General features: G+C 35.2%; 1 pseudogene; it reads left to right on the top strand.

Moving 5' to 3' along the window:
• The window catches only part of LOC115290559, a 30118-nt pseudogene that overhangs the window by 985 nt on the left and 8509 nt on the right, over window positions 1-20624 (top strand).

Genomic DNA, 20624 nt, shown 5'->3' with positions numbered 1-20624 from the left:
TACATGGCAATGAGAGGGAATGACATATGGCCCTTCGTAGGAAAGTGGATGGACCTTGAGGGTGTCATGCTGAGTGAAGTAAGCCAGGCAGAGAAGGACAGAAACCATATGTTTGCACTCATAGGTCTAGCAGGAAAACAGGAGAGACCTAATGGAGAGCCAGGGGGAGCGGAGGAGGGAGAGAGAGTTGGGGAGAGAGGGATGCAAAACTTGAGAGACTATTGAATGCTGAAAATGAACTGAGAGTTGAAGGGGAAGGGGGAGGGGGGAAAAGAGGTGGTGGTGATGGTGGAGGGCACTTGAGGGGAAGAGCACTGGGTGTTGTATGGAAAACAATTTGACAATAAAATATTATGGAAAAAAAATAAAATATACTGATAAAAAAACTATATGAATTTTATCACTTTTACTAAATTTATTGAAATAATTACATATTTTTGCCCTACTTTAAAGATGTGAAACAGTAAGTAGATTTTTAAGATTTTTAAATGTTATACTAATCTGGCACTCCTAGAATATATCTAATTTAATTGATTTTTAAAATTATATTTTTAGGGGACCTGGGTGGCTCAGTCGGTTAAGCGTCTTACTTCAGCTCAGGTCATGATCTTGCGGTTCATGGGTTCAAGCCCTGTGTCAGGCTCTGTGCTGACAGCTAGCTCAGAGCCTGGAGCCTGCTTCGGATTCTGTGTCTCCCTCTCTCTCTCTGACCCTTCCTGCTCATGCTGTCTCTCTCTTTCAAAGGAAATAAAACATAAAAAAATTATATTTTTGCATTTACTTAGTTTCTCCAGATATCTTTTTATTATTTTTTGAAATATCTTTTTTAATGTTTTATTTATTTATTTTGAGAGAGAGAGACAAAGAGAAAGAGAATGAGTGAGTGAGTGAGGCAGGGGGTGGGCAGAGAGCCAGAGGGAGAAAGAGAATCTCAAGCAGGCTCTGCATCCCCTGGGGCTCAAACTCTCACCATGAGATCATGACCTGAGCTGAAATCAAGAGTTGGACACTTAACCCATTGAGCCACCCAGGCACCTCTCTCCAAACATTTTGTAAAAAATTTGCATCAATTAAAAAGCTGTCTTCACTTATAATTTTCCTTTCAATAATGTCGTTTTCAGATTTTGCTCTTGAGGTTATTCTGAATTTTTACAGATATACATTTGTATTGATTTGTATTACAAATAATACATTTGTATTGAGTTGGTGTAATATAGACCCTCAAATGTTTGGAAGAACTCTTGAAAACTACAAAACTGGCATTTCTTATTAGACGTTTTTAAATTACAGATAGAATTCCTTACAATATTCAGATGTTTATTGCTTTTCATGTCCGTATTTTATGATGTAGTTTTCCAGGGACTTGTATATTATGCATAAATTTCAAATTATTGGAATGGTTTTTAAAGTACATTCTCTGAATTTATTGTATCTGCAGGTGAGTAGTGAGTGTTCTTTTCATTCCTGGCAGTGGTTATTGTATCTTCTCAATAGATCAGTTTTTGATCAGTCTGACTAGGGGATTTATCAGTGTCTCTAAGTCTTTTTCAGAGAAACAACTTTTGACTTTTTTTATTTTCTCAATTACATATTTGTTTCTCTTTCACTTATATCTGCTCTTTGTCTTTTTTTCTTGTAGTTAAATACGTGTTTGCTGTTCTTGTTCATTGAAATGGAATCTTAGCTCATAGACTTGGAGCCTTCTTTCCATTTATGGTCATGGATTTTTTTCTGTGCAAATTCTACATGTGAAGAAGTTATTGTTTGTTTTTATAGTTTTAAAATACGTTTTATTGAGTAATAATTTACATGCAATAAAATAAATCAATTATAAGTGTTCTGAAAATGCATACAGTCATGTAACCACACTGCCAAAACCAGGATTAGAATATTTCCACTTTCCAAAAAAGTCTCCTTATGCCTTTTTAGTCACTTTCTCTTTATATTTCCTCAGTTCTGAGAACCATTTATTTTTTCTTCTACTGCTATAGATTTGTTTTTTGGGAATTTGATTGATAGATAGATAGATAGATAGATAGATAGATAGATAGATAGAAAGAATCTTCCACATGTGGTATGTAGTTTTGTTGTTGTTTCTTTTTTTGTTGTTGTTGTTGTTTTTTTTTTTTGTCTTGGTGGTTTCCCTAAGCATAAGGTTGCTGAAGTTCAATATTGGGGTATTGTTTTCAAGTGTGTAAGTAAGTAGTACACTCTTTTTAGTGCAGAGTAATATCACAGTATATGAATGTGTACCATGGGTTTTTTATGATTCACATTTCTATTTTGAATATGATTAATAAAGCTACCATGAATCTTAGCATGAGCATAGATTTTCATATCTTTTTGATAACATGTGAGTTGCTAAAATATGTGGTGTATTTTTTGCTAAGACACTAGTAAGCTATTTCTTAATCTGCCCTGATACTTTGTAATGAACAATATCAGAGAATTCCAGTGGTTCTGTGGCTTCTCCAACACTTGGTTTTGTGTCTGGTTTTAATTTTAGCCCTTCTAGTAGATGGTTAATAGTGACTCAAGGTCATTTTAACTTGAATTTCCCTCAGGACCAGTGGTATTGAGCATATTTTGGTGTGTTTAGTTGCTATTCCTGTATCTTCATTGGTGAGGTGTCTGTTCAAAACTGCTCATTTATTCTGGATAGTTTGTCCTATTACTGAGTTAATGCTTCTTTACATATTACAAATATGAACCATTACTGAATTATATGTTTTGTAAACACTTGCATCCTAACTTGCCTTTTCCCGTGTGAGTGGGGGAGGGGTGCAGGGTTGCTGGGTTTTGTGAAGAGCACATTTTTTATTTTAAACAAATGTATCATCTTTTTCTTTGATGCTTTTTGAGCCCTATTTAGTCACTGCCTAATCCAAAGTCACAAAGGTTTTATTTTCATATTTTTTCCAGATGTTTGAAGGTCTTAACTCAAATCTTTAGGTCTTTGATCTATTACATCTTAATATTTTGTGTGCATGATTTGACATGTGTCTGAGTTTTGCTTTGATTAGTTTTATTTGTATATGGACAATTGTTTCAGCACAGTTTGTTGCAAGGGGTACCATTTCCACAATGAATGACATTGCCGTATTTGTCAAAAGTTAATTCCCCATCTCTGTATGCCCACTGCTGGGCCCTCTGTTCTCTCCACGGGTGTACATGTCTCCCTTTATACCAAAATTACACTCTGATTGTAATTGCTTTAAAATAAAGTCTTAAAATCATGTGATATTAGGCCTCTTTTGTTTCCTTTTTACTAGTAGTCACATTTTTTGCCGCTTTTGGTCCAATGTACAAAAACGATTTTTTAATATATTTGGTCCAATTTCCTCATTGTTTAACTTTCCTCATAAAAGTTAATTGTGACTGGCGCCAAGCAGAAATCAACCACAACTTTTAAAGATAGTATTTAAAATTTTATTTATATCAAAATGTTTCCTAATTTCAATTATGATTTTTTTTAAAGAACCATTTACAGCTTAATCTCTAAATATAATGTGGTTTGCCTAGAGCTTTTTGTTACTGATTGTAGCTTAATTACTTTTTGGTCAGAAAACACAATCAATATGTTACATTTTAAAACATGCTGCATTGTTCTCTGGCCCAGAATATGATCAGCTCTGTTAAATATCCTGTTTGTACTTGGAAATAATGTGTATTTATGTCTTGTTGGGTGCCATCTTCTATAAATGGGCATTAGGTCAATTTTTTACATTCTGTTTCTCAAATCTTTTATATCCTATTGATTTTTCTTCTTGGTTCCTGAGCAATTCATATAAAATTCTTTCAACACATAATGTATGTATGATGCTTTAAATTTATTATGCTGTGGTATCTCTTTTTAAATTTTTTTTAACGTTTTTATTTTATGTTTTAGAGAGACAGAGTGCAAACAGGGAGGGAAAGAGAGAGAGGGAGACACAGAATCTGAAGCAGGCTCCAGGCTCTGAATGAGCCTAAGTCGGACTTAAACCAACTGAGCCATCCAGGCACTCCTATACTATGATGTCTCCTATAATGCTTTTGCCTCAAAATCTACTTTTTCTATGATAACAGATTTTCACAAGTTTTCACTGGGTAGTATTTGCATGGTAGATCATTTTCAATTTCATTTTCATTTCTACTTTATAGATCTTTTAAGAGTGACTATTGTAAGCTATATAAACTGTACCTACAATACCTTACTTTGATTATTATCACATTTACAGTTAATTTTCTTTCCTCTCTTTAATTCACCATTGTATTGTCTGATTTCACCATTGTTTCTGTTGAAAAGAAGGTACTGAGATTCATTTTGTCACTTTTGAAAATCATCTACTTTGTGCTGTACTTTTAAGGTTTTTCTTTAACTTCTGCTTTAGGAGTTTTATCATGATGTGTGTAGACAAAGTGTTTATCTTAAGGTTCCTTGAATGTGTCAGTTGATTTTTTTAATCAAATATATGTAATTAAATAAATATATAACATACAAATATAATTTCATATGATTTAAAATATTTTCATAATATTATATATTTTCTATAATTTACAATTATTACATATATATTATGTATTATCTGCTCTTTTCTCTTCAAGGTTGTTTTTGCACTGTCTCTTTTCTTTCTTTTTGTGAACTCCCATTACGTATTTGGTAGACCTTATCATTTTATATCTCTAGAACCTTATCTTCATTATTTTCACTACTTTGTCCCTGAATGCTCTATTCTAGATACTTTTCTTCTGATGCATTTTCTAGTTCACTAAGATGCTCCTAAACTGTTTTTTCTCATGTTAAGTCCCTTTGTTGACTACTTAATTTCCAGGATCTTACTTAACATTCCTGAATTTCATTTGTATTTTTTATATTTTCTGAATCTATGCTGAAATGTAATTTCCTTGAACATATTAAGTATAGGTATTTTAAGTTTAGGATTTGAGAACCCCAGTATCTAGATTTCTTGGGGGGTGGTTTACTATCTTATATCAAATGGGTTAATTCATCGTGACTTTTCTTCCTGTGTGCTCCATTAGCATTTTTATCTAGTAGTAGTACTGTGTATAAAAAGTCATGGGAATAACTTAAAGTCTGTGTGAGGTTATTTCCTTCGAGAGGACAGATACTTCCTTCTGCCAGTTGGCCAGTGGTATTAGCAACCCCGTTTCTTCTTGGTTGTTTTGGGAAGTGAAATGCTAAAATTTTGGGCTTCAATCCCTTTGAGGAATAATCCATATTGGTTCCTCCCCATCTGTCTTTGCTTTTAGGATATCCAACCTAAATTGTGGATGGTTTTTCCTGGATTTTGTTACAGTAGTTTTTATTTCCTTGTTATCTCTCAGAGGTTTGCCTCCAGACCTAGGAGAAAATCCTTTTCAAAATTTTTTAGCCATTTCAAACTTTCTAATTCACCATTACAATAATTCTCCCACCAACTTTTTAAGTGCTTCTTTAATTTAAAACCCTAGATTTATGTATTCAGGTTGATGACCATATATCATATCATTTAGGAGTTTCCAAAGTGAAAGGAAGGATATAAAAGTGAGTAGAAAATATCAAGGAAATGATGATAAATGTGTAAAAACACTGTAATAAACACATTAATAGGGAATTTTTTGTGATTACTATAGACCTAGGGGATTTATATGTTTTTTATTTATTTTTGAGAGACAGAGAGAGCGCGAGCAGGGGAGGGTCAGAGAGAGAGAGAGGGAGACAGAATCTGAAGCAGGCTCTAGGCTCTGAGCTAGCTGTTAGCACAGAGCCTGATGCGGGCCTGGAACCTACGAACTGTGAAGATCATGACCTGAGCCGAAGTCGGACACTTAACCGACTGAGCCACCCAAGCACCCCTAGACCTAGGGAATTCATATAAGAAGAAATAGGAGAATATGGGATATAGTTATGTGATAACTAGAGGTGAAATGACCATTTAAGAAATGATCATATTTTTTAAAGTATAAACAAAATAAAATCCAAATTGGGCAAGGATAAAATATTAATTTCCTGAGAATCATAGTTTAAAAATATTTTCAGTTATTACACAGTATTTTCTTTATGATTCTATCTGAATGTTTTCTATTTCTGTTGGAATGTCGAGTCCCATGTGTATTTCCTGTAAATTCCTGCAACTGCATTAATCCTTATTACCTTAATGTAATAAATGATCAAAGATAAATGGGATAACACCTTTCTGTTCAATATGTCTTATTTTTTAAAACTAGTCTTACTTATTTTAAATTAAAGTCTTTCTAACTAATTGAACTGTACTGAGAAATGTGGCATTTTATATTTTCATCTGTTCTTTTCCAGTGTTTGTGCTTGCTAGATGTATTTATTAACCCATCCACCAATATTTATTGTACACATGATTTGTTACAGGAATTGTCCTAGAGTCAGGAGGTACAATGCTAGAAAAGACAGACTTATTGCCTGTTTCAATCAAGATTAGAGTATGAAAGTTACCAGTAACCATGTATTGAAAAATTACATTATGCCAGATAATCCATATGTTACCATTAAATTGCCCAAATTTCTCACTGAATCTTCAGTATTCTTCTTGGCAGGAGGAAATTTTAAATTCTTGAAAGTTTTTCAGTCTTCAAAACCACATAGTAATGTCAGAGACAATTTTGATATCTAGGTTTTTCTAACTAAAACCAGTGCAACACTGCTTCAAGATTTACGTTTTTCTAATTTAACTCCTCCTTAGCTTATATTAGTCTCTCATTTAGCCTTTATGTTGAAGATTATCTTTTCCCAGATTCTATAATGTCCCTTACCCATTTCAAGAGATGGAATCTATTGGAACACATTTGGAAATGCATATATATTTTTTTGTTATTGGAATGCAGTTCTTAATTATATTGCAGGGTTGGGATAGTTTCTCTCTCTGGTGCATAGGATTTATGTAGTCTGCAGTGTTTTATATAAAGGTCTGAGATATTTCAGAGTGATACATAGTTGCCTGAAAGTTAGGTGCCTCTGACTTATTTGGAACATCTATGGATTAATTAGTATTCTACTTGTTTAAAAGATGGCAAAATCCCACAAAGAAATTATATCTAGAATCTTTTGCCCTAAAGAAAAGGATCTTTGACTTGATGAAGATTAATTTTAAAGTTTATTCTTATATATTCTGATATGATCTATTTGCCTACTTTAGAATTTGCTAGGAGGAGGCTGACTGGAGAAAAGTTATATGTCACGGAAGCCGTTCTTGCCTGAATATAAATCTTTGCAACTACTTGCAACTTTGAGTTATGTTTCAAAAATCATTTGTTTGCTTTCATGATACTTTCAGGTATCATGAATTAAACTAGGCTACCAACAGGTCTTTTCTTTATGTGACTCCAGAAACATAAAGAAGTATGAGTTTGTCCTGAAAATGGTAGCATGAACACTGATTAAAATAAGATAATGTCTTATGATAAAAATATATCCATGTATAATAGAGAATTGCTCTACTGGGCTTTAGTTAGTTATCTTTGAGAGTATCATTAGCCCCTTAATCAGTATTTAAAGCCACATTGTAATACCAAATATTTGGTAAGCTCTGGCTGTTTATAAGTGTAATTTATTTACATACTACCTTTCTTTACATCTTGCTGTTTGTATGTATAACTTATTCAAACTTAGAAAAGAATTTATGTTTCTCACCAGTAGGAAGAATAAATTTTAAATCTGAAAATAGGAAATTGTAAAAAACATAAAAAATAAAGCATTTTTCGGGGCACCTGGGTGGTAGGTGGTTCAGTCGGTTGAGTGTTTGACTTCTGCTCAGGTCACGATCTCACTGTTTGTGAGTTCCAGCCCTGCGTGGGGGCTCTGTGCTGACAGCTTAGAGCCTGGAGACTATTTTAGATTTTGTGTCTCCCTCTCTCTCTGCCCCTCCCCCACTCAGTCTCTCTCTCTCTCTCTGTCTCTCTCTCAAAAATTAACATGAAAAAATTAAAAAAAAATAAATCCTTTTTCAAATAAGCCTGACAGAAATACTCCTCATGCATAATTAAATCTTAAAACATCAAATCAGATTAACGTTTCCAGCAGGGAGAAGAAAAATGAAAAATACATGGTTTATAAGTAACTATTTTTCTAGCTACTTTAATCACTTTTTTTATGTTCAGACATCATCCAAAAATCTCTTTATATATAATTTTCCTTTGTTCTTACGTTGACATTATCCATGACCTAGCCAATGTTTGAAAAATAAAATGATTACTAAGATTTATCTTAACATAAAAAAATTCTTGCCAATATTTGTATGAAATTATTTTTATCTTTAAATTTTTTAAGCTTCCCTTGGCTTCATTCATGTAGAAATTTGTAACCCTTTCCTTCTACTGAATGATCCATGAAGGAAGAAAAAAAAAGAAGAACATCACTTCAGGACAAAAATATGACATTTAAATGCTCCTTATTTAAATTGTGTAATCGTTAAGCATTGGAGATCCAGCTGTAAATCAGAACATAAGGTGTATAAATGTTCAGTCTGCTCACACTACATATTCTACAGGTCACAAAATTGCTGATAGATGACTAAACATCTGGCTCTTTTTTTTTTTCTACAGTGGTTAAAAATTCTAACTTGCAAATCTGGTATGCTATATAATACGGTTGTTAACCATTTTTCAAGCAAGAATAGATGCTTTTAAAGTTCAAATCTCACAAATCTTATCTGGACTTACTTGTAAGAAAGCATTCTGAATTATTCATCTAAGCATATGATTAAATCAGGGAATGAAGATGCATTTGTTAAAATAAAATCATACCAAAGATTTTAAAAGTGTTTAGACTGATTGCATTAATGACCTCAATTGTTTATCACTTTTCTGTGATATATCTTGACATATAACTCTGCAGTCCATCACCCTGAAGAGTTGGTGTTTCATTCCCCATTCCTTAAACTGGCCTTGTGACTTGATCCCATAGATTGTCACAGAAATGGTGTTACGCCTGTTTTGAGGCTATGCTCCAAGAAATTGTGCCTGTTTTCTCTTGTGTTTTTGTGCCTCTGCTATTCCCATGTGTGATGGTTAATTGTATATATCAACTAGTCTGGGCCACCTAGTATCCAGATATCTTGTCAAACATTAGAGTCTTTCTATGAGGGTGTTTTTGGATGACATTAACATCTAAATCAATGGACTTTTAGTAAAGAAGATTGTTCTCCATAATGCAAACAGGCTTCATCCAATCAGTTAAAGGCCTAAGTAGAACTGAAAAAGCAGTTGTCTCCATGCAAGGGAGAATTCTTTACCAGATTGCCTTTGAACTTCATTTGCAACATTGGTTCTTCTATCTGTAGTGGACTGCCTTTGGACTTGAATGGAACACAGGCTTTCCTGGTTCTTCAGCCTACACACACACACACACACACACACACACACACACACACACAGAGTAAGTTCTGTTTCTCTGGAGAAAGCTGAGTAAGACAGTATGAGAATCTAATGGAGGGTGAAATATAAATTGAGGGGGAGCTGCCATATTGGTCTGAGAAAAAGCCTGTATAGATCACTCATTAACCATTCAATCCAGATAAGAGGATCAGAGTCTTTTACTGATCCCAGCTGACTTCAGATGCATAAGCAATAAACAGTCTTTTTATTGTTATGTAGCAGCATTATAATAATAGTTACTTCCACAAGAACTAAGGTTTCTCAGTGCCTAAGATACTTTGCAATTATTAAGGACTTTTGAAACTTTCTAAATTTTGAATTTAAGAAGCACATTGTTTACTAAATAAGAGAATTGAATTTTTCACATTTTTAATGAAAGCATAATCCTGAGGTTTTTTCAAATTATTATTCATTAAAACCACTGAATATTTGAAAATTATCATGTTTTATAATTTAAGTATGATTTCTACTTACGTGAAAATGTTAGTGAAGTAAAATTGCTTACATTTAGTTATATACATTTGAAAGCTACACAAATTATTTGGAAGTGAGTTCAAAAATTCAAGATGGAAAATAATTTCTTAACTTATTTATTTTTCATCATGGTAAGTGTACTCTTTAATCCCCATCACCTATTTCACCCATCCCCTAATCCTCTCCCCTCTGGTAACCAGCAGACCTCTTAAAGTCTTCATTCTCACTCTTGGACCTCAGTGGGAAGTTGAGTTTCTCAGGGTCATTGTAAGCTCAGTGCTAGTATCTACTAACTCCAAAAGGAATAGCTGTTTATCTATTCCAAGTTTATAGCCATCTGGAAAATATGGAACTCTTGAAAGGTTCATGGAATACAAATATAACTATAAAACAGGGTCTTTCCTCAAAAAAGACATATTCTCTACCTTATTCAGGGGACTATAGTTCTAGGAGCCAGCTTAGTTCTAGAAATTGAAAAAAAAAAAAAAGACCATGAGTTCTCACTGCCCTGAATTGAGTTACAATGCTTAATTTTTTCCTCCAATACATGTCAAGCAGCACTTTAACAGGGTGCTTATCTATTTCATTTTTAGGGACTCTGTAATTAATGAACCATCACCAGTGAAGTCTCATAAAATACTGCTTAGTGTCTCTACTTCAATCCCATGGCTTCCTGTAGTGACTGTGCTGTTCTGTTCTCAGATAGTTAACAAAACTGAGCTTTTACTCCTCCAGGATCACATCATTTTTCTTGAAATGATGGAATAAAATGCCATTTCAACATTCACATTTCATCTCTGACCTGCAAAAGTGAGCCAACAGAAAAGTCAAAAAGAATGGTGGTGTGCCCCTTAGCCAGGAGAATATATCCATGTACAATCTAATGGAGTATAATTGTTTATACTTGTATCTAATGGCCCTTTGTATTTCTGTGATATCAGTTGTAAAGTCTGTCTTCTCATTTAGAATTATATTTGAATCCAGTATCATATTTCTTGGTTAATTCATCTTAAGGTTTATTAATTTTATCTTTGCGCAAAAAATAGTTTCATTAATGTTTTCAACTATTTTTCTAGTTTCTATTCCATTTTGTCTTAACCGATGCCAGGGTCCCGGCGCGCTCGTCCCCGGCGTTCCGCGGTACCTGTCTCCTCTACCCTGACCGGCAGGGCGGAGAGTCCTCGTGGGTTCTTTTCCTGAGGGAGGGAGAGAAAGGGCAGGAAAGGGGACACACAGAGAGTAAAGACACAACTCACGGTTTCCGATCAGGCAAGAAAGAGAGAACTTTATTCAGAAAACTGTTTCTTATAAAAGTTTCAAGGCGGGAAAACAAGGCAGCTGACCTAGGTCGGTTGCTAGGAAACAGGGTCAAGGGATTAAGACTGGAGTAAAAGAGGAACCAGACTACAGTGTTCTAGCACAGCGCCTGAGGGGCCGATACCACCCTGCCTGCAGGCGGTTGATCTTTGGTCTTCTGGCTTCTCCTCTGACAGGGAGTGGCGCTCCCCTGCCTATTTTGCAACTCCCCACAGGGGGTGACGTATCCGGCTAGCAAATGGCCAAGCAGCTGAGATTTTTGCCACTCCCCACACCATTTATTTCTGCCATAATCTTTATTTTTATTTTCCTTTTGCTAATTTTGTGCTTTGTCCCTTTTCAAGCTCCTTGAGATGTAATATTAGGTTGTGTATTTGAGATCTTTTTTTCTTAAAATAGGCCTTTTTATAGCTATAACTTTCCTCTTAGAACTGCTTTTGCTACATTCCATATATTTTGGCATTTTGTGTTTCCATTTTTGTTTGTCTCAAGATATTTTTTCTTTCCATTTTTGACTCCTTACTTGATCTTTTTTTGTTTTTGTTTTTATTTATTTTTACTATTTAGTTTTGAGAAGGCTCAAGATAGAGTGTGAACAGGGGAAAGGAGAGAGAGAGAGACACACACACAGAATCTGAAGCAGGGCTGGAACCCACAAGCCTTGAGATCATGACCTGAGCTGAAGTAGGACACTTAACCGACTGAGCCACCCAGGTACCCCATTCCTTGATCCATTGTTAATTTAAGAAAATGTTGTTAAATTTCCCCAGGATTGTGAATTTTTCAGTTTTTCTCCTGGTACTGTGGTTAGAAAAGATATTTGATAGCATCTCAAACATCTTTGGTTTGTTAAGACTTGTTGCATGGCCTGAGATCTAATCTATCCTGGAGAATGTCTCTTACATATTTAAGGAGAATATATTCTGGTGCTGAATGGAATTTTCTGTTTATCATATTCGCATCTACATATCTTATCTACATCTAACCTATATCTTGATCTATATATCTGTTAGGTCCATTTCCTCTATAATGTTTTTGAAATCTCCTCTTTTATTATTAATTTTCTACTCAGATGATTTACCTGTTGTTGAGAGTGGGGTATTAAGTCCCTACTGAACTGCTGTTTTTTTTTTCTCCTTCTAGTTTGTTTAGTATTTGCTTTGCATATGTAGGTGTGCCAGTAATGGATGCCTAAGTAATAATTATTATTATATATTGATGAATTGACCTTGTTGCCATTATATATTTTCTTTGTCTCATGTGACCATTTCATTTTTTTTCCTTTAAAAAAATTTTTAATGTTTGTTTATTTTTGGGAAAGAGAGCAAAAGTGGGGAAGGGGCAAAGAGAGGGGTACAGAGGATCTGAAGCGGGCTCTGTGTGGGCAGCACAGAGCCAAAGCGAGGCTCAAACTCACAAACCATGAGATCATGACTTGAGCTAAAGTTCAGCATTTAACTGATTGAGCCACCCGGGCACCCTTCTTGTGACCATTTCTAACTTAAAGTCTGTATTTTCTGATGGATTCTTCTGGTTACCATTTTCTTGGAATATCTTTTTCATTCTTTCTTTTTCAGCTTATGTGTTCTTAAAGCTAAAGTGAGATTTTCATAGGCAGCATATTGTGGAATCTTGTATTTTTTATTTAGCCAGTCTATGTCTTTTGTTTGGAAATACAATCCATTTATATTTAAGAAAATTATTGCTAAAGACTTCATATTGCCATTTAGTTAATGGCTTTCTGACTAGGAGTTCTTTAGTTCCTCTTTTCCTTCTCTTTCTGTCTTACTTTGTGATGTGAACTGCTGTGGCTGTATGCTTTGATTCTTTTATCTCAATCCTTTGTGTATCTACTACAGGTTTTTCTTTGAAGGTAACCTGAAGTTTACATAAAATCTCTTACAGTGACAATCTCCTGTTTTATGCTGATAACAACTTTACCTCTGCATACAGAATCTGCATACTTCTCCCCACTCACATTTTAGGTTATTGATGTTACAATTTACATATGTATTATATGGTGAATCTAGTCACAAATTATCGTAGTTATAGGTATTTTTAATACATTTGTCCTTTAACTTTTAAACTGGAGTTGAAAGTGATTTATGTATCATCATTACAGTATTAGAGGATTTTACTTTGATTATATAATGCACCTTTGTCACAGAACTTGAGATATTCATAGGTTGATACATGGTTATTTAGTTTCCTTCCAGGTTGAAGAACTCCCTTAGCATTTCTTGCAAGGCAGGTTAGTGGTGATGAATTCTTTAAGCTTTCTTATTAGAGCAAGGATTATCTCCTTCTCACTTATGAAGGACAACTTTGTCAGGTCAGTATTCTTGGTTGACAGGTTTCTCCCAGTATTTGAATATATCATTCCACTTTCTCTTGGCCTGTTAGGTTTCTGTTGAGAAACCCACTGATCAACTTAGGTGGACTCACTTGTATGTGACAAGTCTCTTTTCTCTTGGTGCCTCAAAATTTTGTCTTTGACTTTTGGAAACTTGAAAGTCAGGCTGTGCTCCCTAAATGGATGGTGCTGCTGGCTAGAATCCACATTTGCAGGACTGAAGGCAGGGCGTTATGATCAGGTGGGTTCTTGGGCTGTACTCTGTGTTCAGATGGCGCCGTAGGACACCTCAAAGTTAGGCAAGGCCACAGGCTGGGTGCATTTGTTGGAGAGGTCACTGGCCAGGCAGCCTGGTCAGGTGTGGCTGACAGCTCTTCCTGGCCGTTGGGTGGGGCTGGAGGCTATGGTCTGATGCTGGGCAAGGTTGCTGTTCAGGTTTCTTGGTCGGGTAAGGCCACAGGTTATGCTCTGTGATTGGGTGAAACCACTCAGTGGGCTTCTTGCTTAGGTCAGTCCACACGCAGGTTGTGTTCAGCAATCAGGCAGGGCCTTCAGCTGTGATCTGTGCCTAGGTGGTATAGTAGACTGGTCTCTATGACTGCCCAAGTTAATTGGAGGTCACTCGGTGATCGGGATCACTAGTGAGGTGGGGTCAGAGATTATGATCCATGAGTGGGTGGTGTTTCTATCTTGGTTCTCTGCCCATGTAGGTTTGTAGGATGGGCTCCTACAAGATTGTTGATGGGCTCCCTGTCCAGGCAGACTATAGGACTTGTTTCTTAGCTGGAACAGCTATGCAACTGAGCAGAATTGCCAATCATGCCTCCTGGCCAGATGGAGTCACTAGCTTTGCTCTGCAAATGGGGCGAACCACTGGATGGGCCGTGGTCTGCCAAGATCTGCATGTTGGTTGTTGTGAGCTCCACCTCTTTCTGTATCCCTAGCTTATGTCCTGTAGTCTGGACCCTCTGATTCTCCTGGTGACCCCTGTGAGGCAAGACCTATGTGGGCTTCACAGCAAGTGTCTCCTAATTCTGGGGATACTGGAAGTCTACTTCGGGTTCTCCCTCCACTGTGGAAACCATAAGCACAGGGAGATAGAGCAGTGCTCTGCCATCCTGGGCAGGAGGAATGTGTTCAAGGTGAAACCGCTTCTCTTTTCCTTCTAATGCAGTTTTCTTTCTCTGAGTTTTTGTGGTCCAAGGGTTGCTTCAGCATTATTCCCTGTTTCTGGGATTTTCACAAAGATGTCCTATGTATGGATAGTGGATGACTGATCTGTCTGCCATATTGTGACGCCATACTTGTCAGGAATTTTAGTTTCTTAGTTTATTTAGTTGAATAGTTCTCAAAAGTTTTGGTATCAGAGTCACTTTATTCTCTGAAAAATTATTGAAAACCTCAAAAAGCTTTTGCTTATATGAGTAAAATCTATAGATAAATACTGTGTTCAATATTATAATGAGAAGTTTGCTGAATATGTATTTATTGATTCACTTTAAAATAACAATAATAAACCATAGAGGACAATTTGTCATATATAATTTTATGAAAGTGTTGCTATATTTTCAAAAAAAGTGAGAAAAATACAATTATTTTATAATTTTGTAAGCTACTTTAATGTCTGGATTAATACAACAAAGTTGAATCCTTATAATCAATTGCTGTATGTTTTTGAGTTAAAGTACCTGAAGAGTACTTGGTCTTACAAAGAAAAGTAGTTAGAAATGAGAAGCACACTTTAATAGCATTTCAGATAATAATGGCTATTCTTCTTTGATATTACAAGAAAACTTGAAAAGTGGTAGTTTCTTAAAGGTCAGTTGCAATGCAGAATTTGAAACCTTATCAATAAATTTCAAACTCTATTACATAAGCCCATTTGCACTTTGAATGGATCTTTTATGTCTGCATGACTTTGTAACATCATTCATTGATCACTTGGTAATATTGATCCATGGTATTCTGCAGACCGTTCAAATTTTGACGCATTCTATTATGTAATATCAAAAATCTCATTCATAAATACCATGACAAACCTTATTTGAAAAGTCTTTAAGTATTGGGAAACTGTCAAGCTCATGGTAACAGATAAAAAATTTTTAAAATTGTAATTTTCTACTTGAAAACTAGAATTTTATCACTGGCAACAAAGGCTTTCAGTTATTTGTTTTTGAAAAGAGAACCTGTTTAATGCAAGGATATCAAGGATATCTGTTAAGAGACTGAGTCTTTACCACTATAAAGACTATCAATCTTTTTTATGTGAAAATTATAATAAATTTTGAGTGTAATTGACACACAATGTTACATTAGTTCCAGGTGTGCAACATAGTGATTGAGCAACTCTGTGTGATGCTGTGCTCAGCAAAACTGTAGTCATCAACTGTCACCATATAACATTGTTACAACATAATTGAGTATATTCAGTTTATTGTGACTTTATGTCCATAACTTGTTAATTCCATTAACAGGAAGCCTCTATGTCCCACTGCCTTTCACCCATTCTGACCATCTCTCTAGTCCCCTCACCCCCTCCCCAGCTACTCATCAGTTTGTTCTCTGTATTTGTTGGTCTGATTCTGTTTTCTGTTTGTTTTTTCATTTGTTTTGTTTTTTAGATTTCACATATCAGTAGAATCATATTTGCCTTTCTTTTTCTGACTTATTTCACTTAACATAATGCCTTCTAGGGTCCATCCATTTTGTTGTAAATGGCAATATCTCATCCTTTTTATGGTTGAGTAATATTAAATATTGTATCTGTCTATATCTTTTGCTAACTATGTTTATATCTGAATATGTATCTGTCTATAATCTTGATTTTAATTAAAATGTCAGCAGACTTCTGCTTTTGTATCATTGGTGCAAGTGTCAATGCAATAAATATGTATATACAAGCCTCAGTTTTATTTTAAAAACTGTTTTAAATAGGGGAACACAGATATGATTTTGAGACATCCTGATCTGCCTCTGTATGCTTCAGGAGCTGATGAAATAACCATAGGATGACTTCATGGATGTACTGGGTTTACTATGAGATGGAAATTGTCCAACATTCCATTTATCACATGACCTCCTCATTCTTTCATTCTGATCTATGAAATGGCAGCAGCGTTCTGTGCCTCTAAGCGGGTAATGATGACTGAGAGCCAAGGAACAGTAACTACACAAACATCTCAGCATGTCTGTTTCCCTATATTTGTATCCTCAGAACTGGTCTTGGGTATCTTTGGCATAAGTTAGAAAGAAGATACAATATATCCTGTGGCAGTGTCATAAAACCTAGGTCTTTTCATCCTCTTGGTCTGTGAACTAATCCATTCCTGTCTAAGGGAGGGGTTTTTACTTTACCTATTATAGTGGCTTATTTCTGCACCTTATACACTAATTTAAGAGTTATTTCTTTCATACACACACACACACACACACACACACACACACACATTAAATAGGAATCGGAAGTGTATTTTACCCTGGAACCTCATGAGCAAGTAACCAGAAATATTACATATAAAACAATTCTGGTAACTAATCAGTATTGCTGATTAGTGAGATATCTATTGATTTTATGCTCCCTTTTAGCTTTTCCTGCTTTGGGGTTCCATCTGTCCTCTGGTGTCTTTCACAGGCTGGGAGTGTAGCCAATACAAGCCTTTTTTAAGGATGTTGGTGTTCTCTCCAGTTTATTTTTCACCATCTTGAGTAGTGGTAAGGCTCTTCTGTGAGATGTAGCTAAGATGAAGGGAAGCAGATCTTATATGATAATCTACTTGAAATTTTCCATTTTATTCATCCTTTGCATTCCCATATTGTAAGATGGAAAGAATATCTGGTCTTAAAACCCCAGTGAGTCCAGATTTCAGTCAGTCACCTCAGCAAACTTCAGAACCTCCAGAAGATGCTCAGCTCAGTCTGTAGGGTCCAGAATTTTTGGTCAGGTGTATTGGGCTGTATTTAAATTGGGCTGTATTTAAATGTATGTGGGTTTTGTTTTTTTCATTATGGTTCTAACAAACAAAAGCAATTTCTACAGTTGCCTAGATTTCTATGCTATACAGTTAGAGTGAGGCTACAGTATTTGTGGCATGTGAGGCTTCTCATCCCAGGCAGGACTTTGCACTGTCTGAGAGTACATTGAGATCTGAGTCCACTTACAGATGTGGTGGCAATGGTGAAGGCTGGGGTGCATCCCGAGGTCCATTGGTGTCCCTTGCAAGGTAACATGCCTAGGATCAGTCGCTATATGGTTTTTAAATAAGCCAAAATTAGACCATCGGACAAGTTTATCATATAATCACAGTCATCCAAATTCATCCACAATTTCTCTTTTCAATTCTCACAGTCCGACTTTATTCCACAAATTTCCTAATTTTCAATAATTAGCTATGGCAAGAATGTAAATTAATTTCATATGGTATTTTAGCAACCCACATTATCAGACCTTGAATCTGATATTTTATGAAAACAGCCCTAAAATTATAAGAAATAAGTCATTATTTTGGATGGTTGACACTCTCCAGTTTCTCTGTGGTTTGAGCCACTAGTTTAATATCTTTCACCTGCCATTTTCTTTAATATTTTTCATGAAGGGAGAAGGAGACAGCCCATGCACAATTTTCTCCATTAATATGTTTTATTGCAGCAGGCATTTGACATTTGGTCTTTCAAAGAGTTATCTTAATTGACTCTTTATTCCAGATGACCACAGAATAAAATTTAAGTATTTTGTCATCACATGCCATGTTCTAGAAGTGTTCCATTTTCCAATAGTCACCAGATAATAACTGCCTTCAGTGGTAAGCCATTCAAATAGTCGAGTTGATGTCCTTCTTCAAGTGTCTGCCACCTTTTCTGGCTCCAGTGCTCTGACATTCAAAACTGAGATTGGAGAAGAGCAAATACTCTCAGTATTTTAAGAAAATATTATAAATGTAGGAATATAGTTGCTTATACCGTCTTTGAGTCTCTAGGAAATGGTACTTAATAAGCTACTCTTGTAACTAGTAAATTCAAGAAAAAAGAAAAACCTGCATGGCTACACTTCAACAATAGGAAAATGGAATGGACGGCTTCTCTTGCTCCGCCCCCACACTTTCCCTTTGTCCATGAGGAAGGAAACTCGGTATGGAAATATGGAGAATAGTCTTGCCCACCAACGTTGCTAGGAGAAACTCGTATACCTAGAGTTTGTTTAGCTTCTTGGTAGGAAATTTTAAAGCAGCAAAAAATTATCTTTTGTTCTCCTTTTTAAATATTTCAAGAATGCATTTAATTACTAGGATCTTATTTGCATTCAGAATGCTAACTGAAGATTTAGAATGAAACAGAGTTTGTATTTTCTGGTGTTTGTATTAAAAAGAAGCATAGTAGATATGAGAATGAAGAGTCAGTCTGCACCTCTTATATCCAACCTACTTGCTATGTCTTTATATTGCTTATAGCCTTAAGTGGCTCCCTACAGTCTTTAAGTCAATTTTTAAAATATTACTTGAGCATAAATAATGTTCAAGGCACTGTGATAGTTATAAAGAAAGAGTAGGTTCGTGAAGCTTAGCATCAACAAATTAAAGCAAATATTAAATGATTTGAAATGAGTGGAAAAAAGACAGTGTGCTATGTCAGTGCGAGGAGAATGGATTTAAAATGGTGTAGGTAGTGAGAGAGTGAATTATAAGTTGAAAAGCAAAGGAAGAAACTAGCCAAGCTGGTCTAGGTCTGTCTGTATGTAGAGGGCATGGTGGAAGATCCCAGCGGAAAGACAAAGAAGGGTTAATGTATTTAAGTTATGAGAGAATGTAATACATCATGGTGATAAATAAAATAATGTCAAGTACAATGAGAAAAAAATAGCTTGAGATAAAGCTGAAGAGGTGGATATCATTATAAAACATGATGAAGATATACTTTTTACCATGAGTGCAGTATCATTGTATTAAAAACACTAAGGAGGGAAGTGGCATAATCATATACTTGATTTTTCAAAATATAATTGATTGCATGATGAATAATATAATGGAGAAGACAGGGAGGTGAAATAGATTTTCCAAGATGGTGAATCAAGCAAGAATGACTACAGCCTAAAGGAGACTGATAGGGATGAGTGGGACAGAGGCCAGAATATTTGGAAGAGAGGGCCAAGGGGATTCCGTTCTATATTATTCAGAGGAACGGAAATTACAGCGTTGTTTATAATTGAGATTTTTTGAAACTACCAACCCAATAAACACAATTTAGATAATTATGATATACTCTTAATACATAATTAAATATTTCCATTGTCATGAAGACTATTCTAAAGGTATTGCAAAATCTTTATATTTAGCAATGAACAAAGAGCAGCTTATTCTATTATATGTAGAAAGTGAGATTCTTCTAATTTTTTGGTGAGAAGTGTGTGTATGTGTGTGTGTAAAGAGAGGAGAGATTCTCCTACAGGGAAGAAGGCAATAATAGATGTAAATTGTGATCCATAGATATATTTTGGAGCTTATGTGACATATGTATTATTTCCTTTTTTGAATATTTAAAACTTACATGAAAAAATGACATAATACATATAAAATGCATTTTAAAAATAAAAATGAGAAAGAAAAAAACTTAGAGGCGTACTTCCTGATTTTGAAACATATTTAAACATATATTACAGTAAGTAAACAGTATGGCATTGACATTCAGAAAGTTATGTAAATCAGGAGGCAGCAATTTCCATTCATACAAAAATAATTATACTCTGTCTTCAATCAGATATATTTTTTTCCAACACATTACTTTATCCAGTGTTTCTTTGTAACCTCGTTTTTGGTTTCTCACTTTTTTTTTTTTCTTGGTCCTTCACAGAAAAAAAACCCCTAATTAAACTCTAGTAATCAAGATTGTATCTCACACTAATTTATTTAGGTTACTTTAACTAAGGCTCAGGCATTTATTTAGAAGTAACCAGCCTGGAAGCCCATCTAAATGGCACAAAACCATCCATTGTATAGGACTCCTTCCTCTTTGGCATTACCAAGAGCGTCAGTGCTGTACCCACCTGGAGATTTCCAGCTCTCCAATTAGAAGGTCTACTTTTCTTTTTCTTTTTTTTTTTTTT

The sequence above is a fragment of the Suricata suricatta genome, chromosome 4, assembly GCF_006229205.1.
Source record: "Suricata suricatta isolate VVHF042 chromosome 4, meerkat_22Aug2017_6uvM2_HiC, whole genome shotgun sequence".
NCBI classification, from domain to species: Eukaryota; Metazoa; Chordata; class Mammalia; order Carnivora; family Herpestidae; genus Suricata; species Suricata suricatta.
Note: the sequence above shows the minus strand (reverse complement) of the source record. Positions and strands in the feature narration are given on the sequence as shown.